The following is a 17,631-nucleotide window of genomic DNA, read 5'->3' on the forward strand; positions in this document are numbered from 1 at the left end:
TGGTATCCCGGAGAATGTGGTGTCAGACAGGGGAGTCCAGTTCGTGTCCGAATTATGGAGGGCTTTCTGTCATCATTTGGGTATGAACCTATCATTCTCCTCTGGCTACCATCCACAGACTAATGGACAGACTTAAAGGGTTAACTAGTCCCTTGAACAGTTCCTTAGGTGCTATGTGGCAGATGCCCTTGCCCAGTTGGATTGTGTAAAGTTTCTGCCATTTGCAGAGTTTGCACATAATACTTGAAGAGTGGCTCTTCAGGTTTTTCCCAGTTCCAGATAGTAACGGGAAGGTCACGCAAATTCTCTCCTCTGCCAGTGGTGTCATCTCCTTTCCCTGCTTTGAAGTGTGGCAGGGAACTTTGAAGGAGATCTAGAGTATGGTTAAAAGAAACTTAGAAAAGGCCTTTCAGACACAGAAAAAACAGGCAGATAAGAGACGGTCTGTGGAATGGGAGTTTGCACCTGGTGACATGATGTGGGTTTCTACCCGGCATTTGGCTTTAAAGCAGCCCTCTGCGAAATTGGGTCCCAGATTTATACGCCCATACCCTGTGTCCAAAAAGATTAATAATGTCTCTTATGTCATCTCTCTACCCTCCAGTATGAGAGGGATTAAATCATTCCATGTGTCGCTGTTGAAACCTGCTGTGCATGTAGACTCCCCTCCCCCCACTGGTGATTGATGGAGAACCTGAGTATGAGATTGAGCACATTTTGGACTCTCGGTGGGTACAGAACTCTATACAGTACCTTGTTCACTGGAAAGGGTATGGGCCTGAGGAGAGATTTTGGGTACCAGGGCATCGCATGCATGCAGAGAAACTCAGGAAAAGATTTCATGAAGTACATCCTGAGAAGCCAGATGGACCGTGTCCGGAGTCCACGCCTCGAAGGGCGGGGTACTGTAACCATCCCTGGAGAAGCAGCTGCGGGCAGTCTGGATGCCTCCGCAGCTGCTTCGGTTTCACTGTCAGGCATGTCTCCAGTCCCTCCGGCATCTAGCACGCCGAGGAGGGGACTGTCAGTGGCTCACAGAGTAGCTTTGTCGTGCATGCGCGCACAGACGAGACCTTTAGAGAAGGAGGCGTGTCAGCTGACCGGACGGTCGGCTGACATCAGCAGAGACTCTCGGCGTCTCCGATTGGCTGATGAGCGGAGGCGTGGCCGAGGGGTCTCCTCTGCTTCTTAAGCAGCGTGGATTCACTTGCAAAGTGTCTGCTGTTGCGAATGCTACGTGTTAGCACTCAGACCCTTAGATAGATTCGGTGTGCTTTGATCCGGGAGGAAACCGGGGATTTCACACAGACTAGGATTTATTATTGTTATTTGATATATTGCTTGATACTTGTGTATGACACTGGCTCTCCACTGATTTCCCTTTCGCTTAACGTCTTTGTACTATAGCCATCTGATCCTGTTGCTAACACTGCCTGAATTACCTTAATCCTCTTGCCTGCCGATTCTGTACTGTATCTTCCTGTCTATTGCCAAACCGATCTGTCTGACTACTCTACTCACCAGGGAGCCCTTGTCACTGGTGAGGTTATTTCTATTAGTGCCCACCAGCTACTCTGGTGAGGACTACTGCTTTGATAGTCTCCACCAGCTCCTCTGGTAAATAGCTTCTGTACTGATAGTACTCACCAGCTCCTCTGGTGAGCTATCTGTATTACTGTTGCACCAAGCACGTTACAGCTGTTACACCTTTTGTATTTGTTGTCACGGAAGCTTCTGATATACCAGCATTTTAGGTGATTCTGCAGATCATCGTATAATCAGGTATATATCTGCATTATTGGTGATACTGCAGATCACCTAATAATCAGAATTCTGCCTTTTGCTGACACAGATCATTACAAATGGCCAAAAACTGAGAAATAATGTTTTTTTTTTCCATTTCTTTCTTAATCTTCCTGTTAAAATGGATTTAGAGTAAAATAATTCTTAGCTAAATATATCACCCAAAGAAAGCCTAAATGGTGGCGGAAAAAAACAAGATATTGTGAGAAAATGCGGAAAAACCGCCGCAAGTCCTGAGAACAAGGCGGCGGATTCCGCGTCCGACGCGGCGGTTTGCACGCATAGGCCTACATCTGTCAGTATGGCTGAACACGGAGAAACCGCCGCATGCTCTGATAGCGGTGCGGCTGGTTCCGCGTCCAGCACAGCGGATGGTTTACAGCACATGTCTGGTGTGGCTGGGACTGATAGTCCACACAGGTTCAGAAGGACGCGTGCGCGCGCTGAGAGGCAGAGCTTTTATGACAGCCAGAAGGGAGTCAGCTGACCAAGCCGGTCAGCTGACAATTCAACCACTTCTCATTGGTCCAGCACTTAGGGGAGGCGCTGGAGAGCGCTATAGTATATATACTGGGTGCTGGTCATTTCTCTGGTGTCTGCCATTGCGATCACTACGTGGAAGCACTCAGACCTTTTGTCAGATTCTGTGTTATTCTCTAGACCAGTTCCTGGGTGTTGATGACCAAGGACCTCACACCCCAGACTAGGAATTCTGTATATCATTTGTGTTATTCTCTAGACCAGTTCAAGGGTGTTGATGATCACGGACCTCACACCCCAGATTAGGAATACTGTATATTATCTGTGTTATTCTTCAGACTAGTTCCAGGGTGTTGATGACTACAGAGCTCACACCCAAGACTAGGGATTAGCTTTACCATCCTGTTATACTTCAGACTAGTTCCAGGGTGTTGATGATCTAGGAGCTCACACCTAAAGACTAGACATTGTTGAATATTTGTTATGACCTTCTGCTTTCCTGACCTCTCTTCTGATCTCTGATTTGGTACTTTGCTATATCTGATATTCCATTGCCAAACCTTGCTTGCCTTAGGATTCCGTATCAGTCTCTTTCCTCTGTATCTGATCTGTCTGTCTGTTGCCGACCTGGCTTGTCCGACCTCGAGAACTATCTCCTCTGTTTAGAGATAGTTCACAGATCTGTCAGTGACACTCCACCATTGGTGTCACTCACACTCTGGTCCTTCCCACTCTCAGCCTGACTCCCTTGGGGAGCCTCGGGCAATTGGAAGGAGCCTGTTCTTTGGGCAGTATCTCTTACTGCCTTGCACCCTCTATATGGGTGCTCTCCTCAAAGTATTACTGTTGCACCAAACACTCATATTACTCAGGTGTCCAGAGGTTAGAGATATATCTGATTATCGGTGATACTGCAGATCATGAATAATCGGGTATATATCTGTATTCTCGCTGATACTGCAGATCACCGATAATCAGATCCTCTCTGTGTTACACCGATCGTTACAGATATAGATCATTTCAGTGTGATAAGTACTGATAAAGTTATTGGCCAATGAAAGGGAGGTGGAAGTTGCTCGGATGCATAAGGTGAAACAACACTGTAGGCTGAAGTGGTTATTATTATTATTATTATTATTATTATTATTATTATAAACTAGGGGTGTCATTTCTGAAGAAATCACATGATTTTAATAATTGTTATACAGTATGTCAATTAACAACAATTACTAGAAACAATTCATAATTGTGCTTGTTAAAAATTACCTCTTGCACCTGTTCAACAAACTTAATTAGTGTTATTGTACATAGAAATTGTCATTTGGGAAATACAGCTCATGGGAAATCTAATTACAAGAAAGGTTATTCTTGTTAAGCGAAGTTGTGTTTATAAAAAGACACCATCCAACAGCCTTTATCACTCTCTAGGGCTGATCATATTTCTGCTGAGGTTTTCACTTTTGGTATGTTGATGTTACTTTTACTTTGTTGCACAGATGTCGTCAAACAAGCCTGCTTGCTTTTTATGGAGATGTTAGTTGTCATTTACACAGAGCACTGGCTGTAGACCTTTTTTCTAAAACTCTGGGAGAACATTTGATACCAGTTCCCCTGAGATTAATTAACATCTGCTGCATTATAGCATTCTAGAAAGGTAGACAGATTAAGGACTTGGAGTCCGAAACATGTTAGTCTAAGTGTTTTACCTGAACTGGACATGTCCTGAATAAACTACATTGGAGTGGAGACTAGTGTTGGGCGAACAGTGTTCGCCACTGTTCGGGTTCTGCAGAACATCACCCTGTTCGGGTGATGTTCGAGTTCGGCCGAACACCTGACGGTGCTCGGCCAAACCGTTCGGCCATATGGCCGAACTAAGAGCGCATGGCCGAACGTTCCCCGAACGTTCGGCTAGCGCTGTGATTGGCCGAACGGGTCACGTGGTTCGGACCCGAGCGCGCTCTGATTGGCCGAACGGTCACGTGGTTCGGGTAAATAAATACCCGAACCACGTCATATCTCCGCCATTTGTCTGTGGGTTTAGCTTTGGGTAGGCAGGCAGGGTAGTTCGCGCTCCAGCCACGCTAGCCAGGGTCCCCCCTGTCATTGTGTCACTGCTGGGAACAGTAGTACACCGCTTGCTCAGCCACACTATATAGCATTCTGTTTACTGCCACTCTGTGTACCTCGCTCAGCCACACTATATAGCATTCTGTTTACTGCCACTCTGTGTCTGCTGGGAATAGTAGTACACCGCTTGCTCAGCCACACTATATAGCATTCTGTTTACTGCCACTCTGTGTACCTCGCTCAGCCACACTATATAGCATTCTGTTTACTGCCACTCTGTGTCTGCTGGGAATAGTGGTACACCGCTCGCTCAGCCACACTATATAGCATTCTGTTCACTGTTCTGTGTCTGCTTGGAATAGTGGTACACCGCTCGCTCAGCCACACTATATAGCATTCTGTTTACTGTTCTGTGTCTGCTGGGAATAGTGGTACACCGCTCGCTCAGCCACACTATATAGCATTCTGTTTACTGTTCTGTGTCTGCTGGGAATAGTGGTACACCGCTCGCTCAGCCACACTATATAGCATTCTGTTCACTGTTCTGTGTCTGCTGGGAATAGTGGTACACCGCTCGCTCAGCCACACTATATAGCATTCTGTTCACTGTTCTGTGTCTGCTGGGAATAGTGGTACACCGCTCGCTCAGCCACACTATATAGCATTCTGTTTACTGTTCTGTGTCTGCTGGGAATAGTGGTACACCGCTCGCTCATCCACACTATATAGCATTCTGTTCACTGTTCTGTGTCTGCTGGGAATAGTGGTACACCGCTCGCTCAGCCACACTATATAGCATTCTGTTCACTGTTCTGTGTCTGCTGGGAATAGTGGTACACCGCTCGCTCAGCCACACTATATAGCATTCTGTTCACTGTTCTGTGTCTGCTGGGAATAGTGGTACACCGCTCGCTCAGCCACACTATATAGCATTCTGTTTACTGTTCTGTGTCTGCTGGGAATAGTGGTACACCGCTCGCTCAGCCACACTATATAGCATTCTGTTTACTGTTCTGTGTCTGCTGGGAATAGTGGTACACCGCTCGCTCAGCCACACTATATAGCATTCTGTTTACTGTTCTGTGTCTGCTGGGAACAGTAGTACACCGCTCGCTCAGCCAGAGTATATAGCATTGTGTTTACTGCCACTCTGTGTACACCGCTCAGCCAGACTATATACCATTGTTTACTGACACTCTGTGTACACCGCTCAGCCAGACTATATACCATTGTTTACTGACACTCTGTGTACACCGCTCAGCCAGACTATATACCATTGTTTACTGCCACTCTGATTCTGCTGGGAACAGTAGTACACCGCTCGCTCAGCCAGACTATATAGCATTGTGTTTACTGCCACTCTGTGTACACCGCTCAGCCAGACTATATACCATTGTTTACTGACACTCTGTGTACACCGCTCAGCCAGACTATATACCATTGTTTACTGAAACTCTGTGTACACCGCTCAGCCAGACTATATACCATTGTTTACTGCCACTCTGATTCTGCTGGGAACAGTAGTACACCGCTCGCTCAGCCAGACTATATACCATTGTTTACTGACACTATATAGCAGACTATATAGCATTGTGTGTACACCGCTCAGCCAGACTATATACCATTGTTTACTGACACTCTGTGTACACCGCTCAGCCAGACTATATACCATTGTTTACTGCCACTCTGATTCTGCTGGGAACAGTAGTACACCGCTCGCTCAGCCAGACTATATACCATTGTTTACTGACACTCTGTGTACACCGCTCAGCCAGACTATATACCATTGTTTACTGCCACTCTGATTCTGCTGGGAACAGTAGTACACCGCTCGCTCAGCCAGACTATATAGCATTGTGTTTACTGCCACTCTGTGTACACCACTCAGCCACACTATATAGCATTGCGTACTCTGCCAGTCAGTGTGTATATTGCTGGGATCAGTAATACTCCACTCACCGTCAACCACTATATGAGCTCAACATGAGTTCCCCAGAGACCTCCGCTGTGAGCAGCACTCCCAACAACAGCAACAGCCAACGCCCCACGCAAGCTATAACATCCACCCCAGCAGCCAGTGGTCAGCAGCAGCCCTCCCCGGAGGAGAACGTTGTGTCCATCAGTCCGTCGCCAGAGCGATTAATGAGGGCTGCCATTGAGGAGATGATGGGGCCTGATGTGGAGGAGGAGGTCTGGCTCAGGCCAGCATCCCAAGTTAATGTTGAGGACGATGAGGGGTCTGTGTCTGGGGATGTTGGGGTGGCAGAGGTGGTGGGTGGGTCAGACTCAGGAGAAGAGTTGTATGATGAGGATGATGATCGGGACCATCTGTATGTGCCTCAGAGTCCGACCCCAGAAAACATGTTGTATCGTGTGTTTAGGTACTAAAATCTGCGTTCCCTCCCAGTAGTGTTGGGCGAACAGTGTTTGCCACTGTTCGGGTTCTGCAGAACATCACCCTGTTCGGGGTGACTATATAGCAGACTATATAGCATTGTGTTTAATGCCACTCTGTGTACACGGCTCAGCCACACTATATAGCATTGTGTTTACTTCCACTCTGTGTCTGCTGGGAACAGTAGTACACCGCTCACCCGCCACTGTATAGCATTGTGCTCTGTGTCACTGCTGACAATAGTGGTACACCGCTCACCCACCACTGTATAGCATTTCTGTACTGCCACTGTACTGCTGCCAGTCAGCGTGAACTTTAAGGATAAGTGAAATGAGGAAGAAATCCGGTGAAAGAGGGAGGGGCAAGGGAAGAGGTGTTTCCCCTGACGGTTCACGTACAGGCCACAGGGGAGCACCCAAGAAAACCCACTCAATACTGCCCATGTTGTCCAGGACAACAACCCTCACAGATCCAAAAGAACAGGACCAGATAATTACTTGGATGACCTCTCAAGCGTCCAGCAGTGGGTTAAGCAGCACCAGCACATCACGCACGAGGTCCGAGTCCTCAGCCAGTTAAAGTCTGGGCTTTCTTTGAAGACTGCACTGAGGATGTTACCATGGCGATTTGCAAGGTGTGCAAGACCCGCCTGAGCAGGGGGAAAAGTATTAACAACCTCTCCACCACCAGCATGAGCCGCCACATTCTATCCAAACATCCCACTCTGTGGGCAAACGCGGCAGGACAGGGTACCACCAGCAACACTGCCTCCCTTGGGTTCACCAGACTCACCACCAGACCCGCCTCAGCAGCAGCAGTAGCCCAGCCATTGCGTGGTTCACAACATTCACAAACATCAGACGATGCTGACACTGTCACTTTCCGGACTAGTGCTCTTGAGGTCTCCCAGTGTTCATCAAACACAACAACCAACAGCCCTTCGGTGTGCAGCGCTACGGTTGAGTTGTCTGTCTCTGAGATGTTTGAGCACAAGAGGAAATTGCCAGCAAATGACCCCCGGGCCGTGGCAGTAACAGCCAGCCAGCATAGCCAAGCTTCTGGCCTGCGAAATGCTGCCATATCGAGTGGTGGAGACAAACAGCTTCAAGGGCATGATGTCAGTGGCCATCCCACGTTACGTGGTTCCCAGCCGCTACCACTTTGCGCGCTCTGCAGTGCCTGAGTTGCATGAGCACGTGGTCAGCTAAATAACCCGAAGCTTGAAGAATGCCGTTGCCTGCAAGGTTCACCTCACCACTGACACCTGGACGAGTGCGTTCGGCCAGGGTCGATACATCTCCCTTACCGCGCACTGGGTGAACCTTGTGGAGCCTGGCAGCGATTCCTCACCTGCTACGGCGCGGGTGTTGCCCACGCCGCAAACAGCTGGATAACAACAGCAGCACCTACCTCTCTGACTCCTTCTCCTCCAACGCATCTCAAAGCTGTACCTCATCCGGAAATGCTAACCCAGCACCAGCAGCAGTAGGATCGTGGAAGCAGTGCAGCACAGCTGTTGGCATGCGTCAGCAAGCGTTGCTGAAGCTGATCTGCCTTGGGGATAAGCAGCACACAGGGGAGGAAATTTGGAGGGGAATAAAGGAACAGACGGATTTGTGGCTGGCACCGCTGGACCTGAAACCGGGCATGAAGCTAGACACCTGGCACGAACTGGCAATGTACGCAATAGAGGTGCTGGCTTGCCCGGCAGCCAGCGTTATGTCGGAACGCTGTTTCAGTGCTGCCGGAGGCATCATCACAGATCGGCGTATCCGCCTCTCCACAGAAAATGCAGACCGTCTGACTCAAATGAAAATGAATCAATCCTGGATTGGAAACGACTACGCAACACTCCTGGACCCCAACCAAGTAACATGACCGATGAACATCTGGGATGGTTTAGCGTTTCCGGTCCCTGTTTATTGAACCTCTCATCTGTATTACATTTATGACTGCATGGCGGCAAAAAGCATTGCTGCTATATCCGCACGCTTTTTGTCCTCATGCAAGGCCTGGGTTGTTGTGTCTCACAAAGCGTGGCCTTCTCCTCCTGCGCCTCCTCCTGTTCCATCACGTGTGCTGCTGCTGCTGCTGCTGCTGCTGCTGGGTTACCGTTGCCGGTCCCTGTTTATGGAACCTCTTATCTTTATTACATTTATGACTACATGGCGGTACAAAGCATGCTATCCGCACGCTTTTTGTCCTCATGCAAGGCCTGGGTTGTTGTGTCTCACAAAGCGTGGCCTTCTCCTCCTGCGCCTCCTCCTGTTCCATCACGTGTGCTGCTGCTGCTGCTGCTGCTGGGTTAGCGTTGCCGCGTGGTCCCTGTTTATTGAACCTCTTATCTTTATTACATTTATGACTACATGGCGGTACAAAGCATGCTATCCGCACGCTTTTTGTCCTCATGCAAGGCCTGGGTTGTTGTGTCTCACAAAGCGTGGCCTTCTCCTCCTGCGCCTCCTCCTGTTCCATCACGTGTGCTGCTGCTGGGTTAGCGTTGCCGCGTGGTCCCTGTTTATTGAACCACTTATCTTTATTACATTTATGACTGCATGGTGGTACAAAGCATGCTATCCGCACGCTTCTTGTCCTCATGCAAGGCCTGGGTTGTTGTGTCTCAAAGCGTGGCCTTCTCCTCCTGCGCCACCCTCCTCCTGTTCCATCACGTGTGCTGCTGCTGGGTTAGCATTACCGGTCCCTTTTCCTGGAACCTCTTATATGTATTACATTTATGACTGCATGCCGACAAAAAGCATGTTACCTGTGCAAAGAAAACAGACATTTCCCGCATTTAAAAGACAGTTTTCCCTTTGAAACTTTAAAATCGATTTTCTCAAAAACTATAAGCTCTTTTTGCTAAATTTTTTTTCCTCTTGTACCCACTCCCAAGGTGCACATACCCTGTAAATTTGGGGTATGTAGCATGTAAGGAGGCTTTACAAACCACAAAAGTTCGGGTCCCCATTGACTTCCATTATGTTCGGAGTTCGGGTCGAACACCCGAACATCGCGGCCATGTTCGGCCTGTTCGGCCCGAACCCGAACATCTAGATGTTCGCCCAACACTAGTGGAGACATCAGTGCGGACCTTCTTTTACTATTATAGCATTCTGCTGTATTGTATAGTGCCTTAATTGATAGAAATGTAGTTTCTAGACTGATTTTTTTCAGATCATTTAGATTCAGCTTACCATTACCAAATGTTTTCAGAGAGTTCAGGTTAATTGTAGGCAAGCTCACAATTCTGTTCTGAAGTACAAGGTTTCTGTGCTTTGTGGACACACATCTACACACAAACACACACAGGGCCGGTTTAAGGGCCTCCGGGGCAGGTTTACGCATGGGGCCCCGCTACCCCCCTCCACACATACACACGCAGGGGACCCTGCTACCCCCCCCCCCCTGCTGTATCCCGTGGCCCCTGCTATTGCCTGTTAAAACTTACTTGTCGGTAGGCAGCGGCAGCACTGTCCATGCACTTTTCAGTCACGCTGTCTGCCTCTCTTTGTCCAGCGCATGTTATATGAAAACACGTGCCAGACAGACTGGAAAGTACACGGACAGTGCAGCTGATGCCTACCAACAAGTAAGTTTTAACAGCTAATGTGCATGGGAAGCAGAATGGCTGATAGGAACAGGGTCTGGCGGCAATTGTCCCCTTTGTCTCTATGGCAACGCCAGCCCTGCACACACACATGCATTAATACACACAATCTTTAAAGTGTAAAGCAGTCTGAAGCCTGGCACACATTTTAAATTTCAATTGGCCAAACATTGACCAGTATTACCACCTCCACGTAGTATGAGTATTTACCAACACAATCTTTTTATAGTATTCAAAATCTGTTGGCCCTCATACTACATGGAGATGGTAAAATTGGCCAGTGATTGACCAATCAAAACTGAATGTGTGCATGCAGCCTGAGGAAGAAGTCCAAGTTAATTGGTTTTGTTGGGTCAAAAATGTTCAAAGTGAGTTAATGTCCTGATTGTAAATTATACAACTATGCTCCCCATACTATTCATTAAAAGTAAGAATAAAACATGTGGAGGCCTGTAAGGTTGTTTATGATGTACACTGTTCGAAGAACATGAAGGAACACTTGGAAAACATATCAGATCTCAATGTGAAAAAAAGTATGCTGGATATTCTGATATGGACTAGGTATTGTGTTAGGAAAAAGTGGGCGTTAAATCATTTAATGGAAATAAAAATTAACAAATGATCATTCTACAGAGGAATGAATTCAAAGACACCCTGAACATCAAACTGAAAAAATGATGCCTCAAGCAAGTGCATTTTGTTGAAATTTTATTGCAGCACATTATAAATCCTAGTCAGTGGTGCTCAGATGTCCCAATCCATGAATTCGGCAACCACGGTCATCTGCGATAGCAAAGCGTGATTGGCTCCGGATTTTGAATCGCGTCCATGCTTCGACTTTTTGTTCGTGAATGACGCAATCACGACCGGATCTGGATTTTCTTTTAACGTTAATAGCAAAGCTCCCACACATACTACAATCCCCCAAATTGCATGGATTATCAAGGTGATAAGGGGCTACAACTTAAACAAATAATTCCAAAAATAATTTTTTGTTTGTGAGAAAATGGATTTTAACGTGAAATCAACACTTTAAATGGGGCTATTAATTGGTAATAAGTGGTTTTAAACAGTGAAATACACGTTAAGTAATCACAGAGGTGGAGGTGAGTCCCAATGGCACTTGGCGATGATGGTACCACTAGAGGAGGATGAGTGGCTGACGCCAAAAAGACTCAGAAAAGGTTTATATATATATTTTTCTTTTTTTTTTGCAGCGATAGCAATGACATGACAGCAGAGTTGTCTGTGGACCTGGGCAGTGTGAACGCAGACTTTAGTAGCGACGGAGTCAGGAGGACAAAGCGGCCGGTCAGTGTGGCAGCACAGAAGGACCATGGCACCTCACTAGTAGTACCACAGTGTAATAGTGCAGCCCAAAAAAATTAGATGCGTCCGTGGACCCGGGCAGTGTGAACACAGACTTTAATAGCAACTGAGTCAGGAGGGCAAAGCGGCCGGTCAGTGTGGCAGCACAGAAGGACCATGGCACCTCACTGGTAATACCACAGCCAAAAAATTAACCAAGGTAGGCAGGTTGTAACTTGTTTCTTTGGAAAGGCAGGCATGGTTAACAAATTGCAGCAGCCACTTCAGGCCCCCCTGTGGCTGACAATAGGGGCCAGGAACTCACCTTCCACCCAAGCCTTGTTGATTTTCAGGAAGGTGAGTTTGTCCACAGAGGTGTGGCACAGCTGAGAGCGCTTCTCGGTAACCACACCACCGGCCGCACTGAAGCATCTCTCGGAGAAGACACTGGAAGGGGGGCAGGACAGGAGTTTCATGGTGTACTGGGCAAGCTCCCGCCAGATGTCCAGTAGAGATGGCCTGAACCTCCGATTTTAGGTTCGCAAACTGGGTTCCCGAACCTTCGCCAAACGTTCGATTCGCGCAAACTTTCGCGAACCGCAATAGACTTCAATGGGGAGGCAAACTTTGAAAACTAGAAGCATTTATGCTGGCCACAAAAGTGATGGAAAAGATGTTTCAAGGGGTCTAACACCTGGAGGGGGCATGGCGGAGGGGGATACATGCCAAAAGTCCCGGGGAAAAATCTGGATTTGATGCAAAGCAGCGCTTTAAGAGCAGAAATCACATTGAATGCTAAATTGCAGGCATACAGTGCTTTAAATGCTTTAAAACATCTTGCATGTGTATACATCAATCAGGGAGTGTAATTAGAGTACTGCTTCACACTGGCACACCAAACTCAATGTGTAACGCACCGCAAACAGTTGTTTGCGTGGTGACGGCTGTGCTGGACTGGTGCGCACCATGGCGAGATTGCTCTTCCTTACTCAGTGATGTCAGGTAATGTCTGACTGCCTTATCAACTTTCAATGGTTCTTTCTCTACAATTGTTAAAGCTTACATCTATTTTTTTAAATACTTGTTCTGCTTGCTGTTCAGTACCTGCAACGAGAATCTTTTATGGAGGGCAAGTCTGCCATTGTGAGTGACCACGGGTAATGGCCGGGAATCAGGGTTCGATTCCGGTCCGTGGCTACCACCACCGCACATCCAAGTAAGGAACCATTTGCTGTATAAGTAATGTACCTGCCCTGACCGTGCTTAGCAGACAAGGCCTTGACCCAGCATAAGATGAACCAAATCGAAAGCATTTGCCAAGAATGTGTTATGGGGGGCAAGTCTGCCATTCATTCACCTGTGTGAAACGTTCGATGGTACTTTCTCAGTAGCATGACCATGGGTAATGGCCGGTGAATCCAGTTCGATTCCGGTCCGGAGTGGGAGCCTAAGAAATGGCTACCACCACCACACATCCAAAGAAGGCAGCAGGCACGCTGTGGGCAAAGGAGCAGGAACGTCTACCACACATCCAAGGAAGGCAGCAGGCATGGCATGCACGTCCCGAGGTAGTGAACAAAAAGAGGATTTTCGAGGCCCTGCTGTATATGACACTGATAGACTGTACTACCTGTAACGAGAATCTGTTATGGAGGGCAAGTCTGCCATCCATTCAAGTAAAAGGTATGCCCTGACTTCCAGGTAGAATACAATGTGTAGTCAAAGATGCAGTGAAAGGTATGCAGTGACTGCAAACAGCTGTTTGTGTAGTGACGGCCGTGCTGGACTGGTGCGCACCATGACGAGAGTACAGGTGATGGCGACTTTCCAGCCCATATGGTCGCTGGGCTGAGGTAGCTGAATAACAGAAAAGTGACTGTCCAGCTGATCAAATTTGGTCTGTCCACAATGAGGCAACGACCTTATTATCTTTGGTGTGTTACCCCCCGAGACACTCATATAGCTGGCGGTCATTGCTTCATTGTGATACACAAGCCCCTTCACCGCGGCAAGGTAATGATCATGAAGGGGAATGGGTACATGTACATGCCTTCTGTTTTGCTGTTGCAGCTGCAGTGCAGCCAGAAAAATTAGGCAAGCATGTACACGCACCAGAAAAATTATTATAGCGACCGCTGCTAGCGGCCTTAAAAATTCAGGAATCTGCCTGGAGTCCTGGACCCTGTTTGTTGGTGGTGGTGGAGAAGGCAGCCAAGCGGCCTGCTGGCAAAGGTGCTGTGTGGGGGGCGACTTAGTCTTCGAGCAGGCAGCCAGTCACACAGCGTGCAGGCAGAGATGCTGTGTGTGGGGACTGACTTAGTCTTCGGGCGGGCAGTAGCCCTCTGGGATCCATGCCTCATTCATTTTGATAAACGTGAGGTATTGAATACTTTTGTGGCTTAGGCGAAAGGTAGAATGCTGGAGAAGCCTTGGTCCTCCTGTGCAGCGATGATTGCGCGCGATACCCAGGAATTACACAGGAGCGGCAGTTTGGCACAGCCCGAGCTGAGCTCAGGCTTACCGCTTCCAGCTCCTGAAATGGAGCCCGAGCACAGCTCAGGAATACTGCCAGGGGGGTTAAGGTGGCCTCTAACGGTCAAATTTCTAGCGAAAAATCGTTCAAGTGATCAGATAATTCTGTTTGGATGTGATCAGATTGGTTGTAAATAATCTCCATTGATGGGCACAATCAATTACGAATGATTATAAAAACGATTCTGAATGAATTTTGATTTGGATTTTCTTGTTGGTTGTGATAAATGGGAAGCAAAGATTTGTTCGTTGATGATGTAGTGAACTATGTATTATAATATTTCACTTCCGATAAAAATTATCTGAACGTGTAACGATCGGTGTCAGCACACAGAGAGAATCTGATTATTGATGATCTGCAGAATCATCAACAATACAGATGTATACTTGATTATGGATGATCTGCAGAATCACCAATAATACAAGTATGACTAACCTCTGGACACCTAATAAAGTGTAAGTGCTTGGTGTAACTGTAGGCTATCTCCTGAGAAGCGGGAGATATAGGCAGCTTGGCCAAGAACCACCTGTGGGGGAGGTGGCCCTGGGCAGTGCAGAGACTATCTCCTGAGAGAGAGAGTAGTGAGAACCTGGCAACCAGGGATATCTAATAATTCAGATAATACACTGTACTGCAGCCAGGGAACTCCAGGGGAAGAGGCCACTGGCTGCTGACAGGCCGGACTCTGTGAGGAGCGGTAGTCCTAAGTGCAGCTGACACTAGGTGGAATGGTGTCACTGCTAGCACAGATAGACTGAGCACTCAAGGGTGAGTGACAGCCTGGAAGGTCGGGCAGGCCAGGTCGGTAACACACGAGCAGATGAGGTACAGAGACAGAAGACTGATTCGGTAACCAGGTACAGGCAGGGTCCGGCAACAGGTAGGCAGATATGCAGAGGTACCGAATAAGAAAGCAATAGAGAAGTCGACAGAACAAATAGTCATAACAGAAATAGAACAGAGTCCTAGCCTGAGGTGTGAGGTCCTTGGTCTCGACACCCAGGAACTAGTCTAAAGTGTAACACAGTAATGACACAGTAATCCTAAGCTTGGGTGTGAGGTCCTTGGTCTCGACACCCCGGAACTGGTCTAAAGTATAACACAGCAATGACACAGCAATCCTAAGCTTGGGTGTGAGGTCCTTGGTCACAACACCCCGGAACTGGTCTAAAGTATAACACAGCAATGACACAGTAATCCTAAGCTTGGGTGTGAGGTCTTTGGTCACAACACCCCAGAACTGGTCTAAAGTATAACACAGCAATGACACAGTAATCCTAAGCTTGGGTGTGAGGTCCTTAGTCACAACACCCCGGAACTGGTCTAAGATAAAACACAAGTGTAATCTGGCTAAGTGTGAATTCCCAGGTCCTCCTGGTTCTAACACACTGTGGGATCTGACTGAGGTCTGAGTGCTCACACATAAGTATTCGCAACGGCAGACAACCTGAGACTGACCAGCAAGATCTACATATAGTGCAGCGCTCCTCAGCACCGCCCAGCACCACTCAGCCAATAACCCACTGCGCTGGGATCAGCTGATCGTCCTGATCAGCTGATCCCTCTCCTACTGGTATAAAGGTCCTGCCTCCCTGCCCGCGCGCGCGTAGCTCTCCATCTGTGTGCACTAGAAGGCTCAGACAAACCAGATGCATGCTGCTGTGCGGAAACCGCCGGTCTGAACGCGGAGACAGCCGCCCCGCTGCCAGACTGCGCGGCGGTATCTCCGCAATCCATTACAGAACGCTTGAATGATTTTTTGCTAGAAATTTCATCATTAGTGGACACTTTTAGACCAATAGTTTTACATATACTATGTGCTTTTAGATTCCTCATATTTACCAGTGGAAGTCTGACATTTCCTCCTCCTTCACTCAATTAAAAAACCTCCTACGTCAAAACCTACTCTTGTAGAAGTCCCTTCTAGCAAGAACCTCTCTTAAAGCCAATGGGTACCGATTTAAAAAAAAAAAAAGTCAGATACTCACCTAAGGAGAGGGAAGGCTCGGTTCTAATGAGCCTTCCCTCTCCTCTCCCGGTGCCCGGTGGATCGTCCATTCAAATCCCCCTCCGCGGGGACTTTGGAAGTCTTCAGGAGCACTCAGGCTCCTGAAGACGGGCCACTCCATACCACGCACGCGCGAGTGCGTCATAGACCCGCGTGAGTGCGTCATAGAGGGCGCTCGCGCATGCGCATTATGGAGCTGCCCGTCTTCAGGAGCCCGAGTGCTCCTGAAGACTTCTTAAGCCTCCCTTCGGCGGCCAAAGTGGCAGTATTTGACCGAACTGGTCGAATACTGCTACGGGGGATCCTGAGCGGGATCGGGCACCGGGAGAGGAGAGGGAAGTCTCATTAGGACCGAGCCTTCCCTCTCCTTAGGTGAGTATCTGACTTTTTTATTTTTAAAAGGGTACCCATTCACTTTAACTCAAAGAATGAGTATTACAACATAGACAGGTCACAAATAGATATGCGTAAACACTAAAGAAAAGACTTCTTATCTAGTGTTGAGCCGTAATTTTCGTAATTTTGTGTTTCCTTAATTACAGATGCAAATTTTGCCGCTACGACAAAAATTCGTAGTTTTTTAAGTGCCATGCAAACTGAAATTCTGTAAGCAAAATTTCAGTTTCATAAATTTTGAGTTCTGGCACAAATTTGTGTTTAATGCAAAATTTCGTAATTTTGTGTTTTCTATAGAAACAAAATTATTTTAACCACTTTGTCCTCCTTGACGTATAAAAACGTCAAGGAGGACATGTGCGCTCCCACGCACTCCCGCGGCCGTTCGCGCGTGTACACGCGCGCTCCCGGCTGCGGATTCGTTAGCCCAGGAATCAATGAATTGGGCTATGGTGCCCGATCACTGATTCCTCTCCCCCGCAGAAAAAGAGACAGCTTCTCTCGGAAGCTTCTTTTTTTCTGACTCCTATGTCCCTCTAAGCGTACATTGTACGCTTAGAGTGACGTCATGTAAACAAACTCAAGGTTGCCATCTTGGGGCCAAAAAGTAAAACTACATCTAAAAGTAAAAAAAAATTAAAATGCACATATAATTCCCCAAATAAAACACTTTTTACATCCCACCCTCCCAAAAATACCCACATAAAATGTTTAATAAAAAAACAAAAAAACATTACAATAAAAAACAAACAAACACATAAATATTTACCTAAGGGTCTAAACTTTTTAAATACCTATGTAAAGATGAAATATTTATATATATTTTTGTTTTTTATAAGCTTGTAAATAGTGATGGATGCAAAACGGAAAAAATGCTCTTTTATTTCCAAATAAAATATTGTCGCCATACATTGTGATAGGGACATAATTTAAATGGTGAAATAACCGGGACAAATGGGCAAATACAATACATGGGTTTTAATAATGGAGGCATGTATTATTTTAAAACTATCGTGTCCGAAAACTGAGAA

This window comes from Hyperolius riggenbachi, chromosome 4, assembly GCF_040937935.1.
Source record: "Hyperolius riggenbachi isolate aHypRig1 chromosome 4, aHypRig1.pri, whole genome shotgun sequence".
Classification (NCBI taxonomy): domain Eukaryota; kingdom Metazoa; phylum Chordata; class Amphibia; order Anura; family Hyperoliidae; genus Hyperolius; species Hyperolius riggenbachi.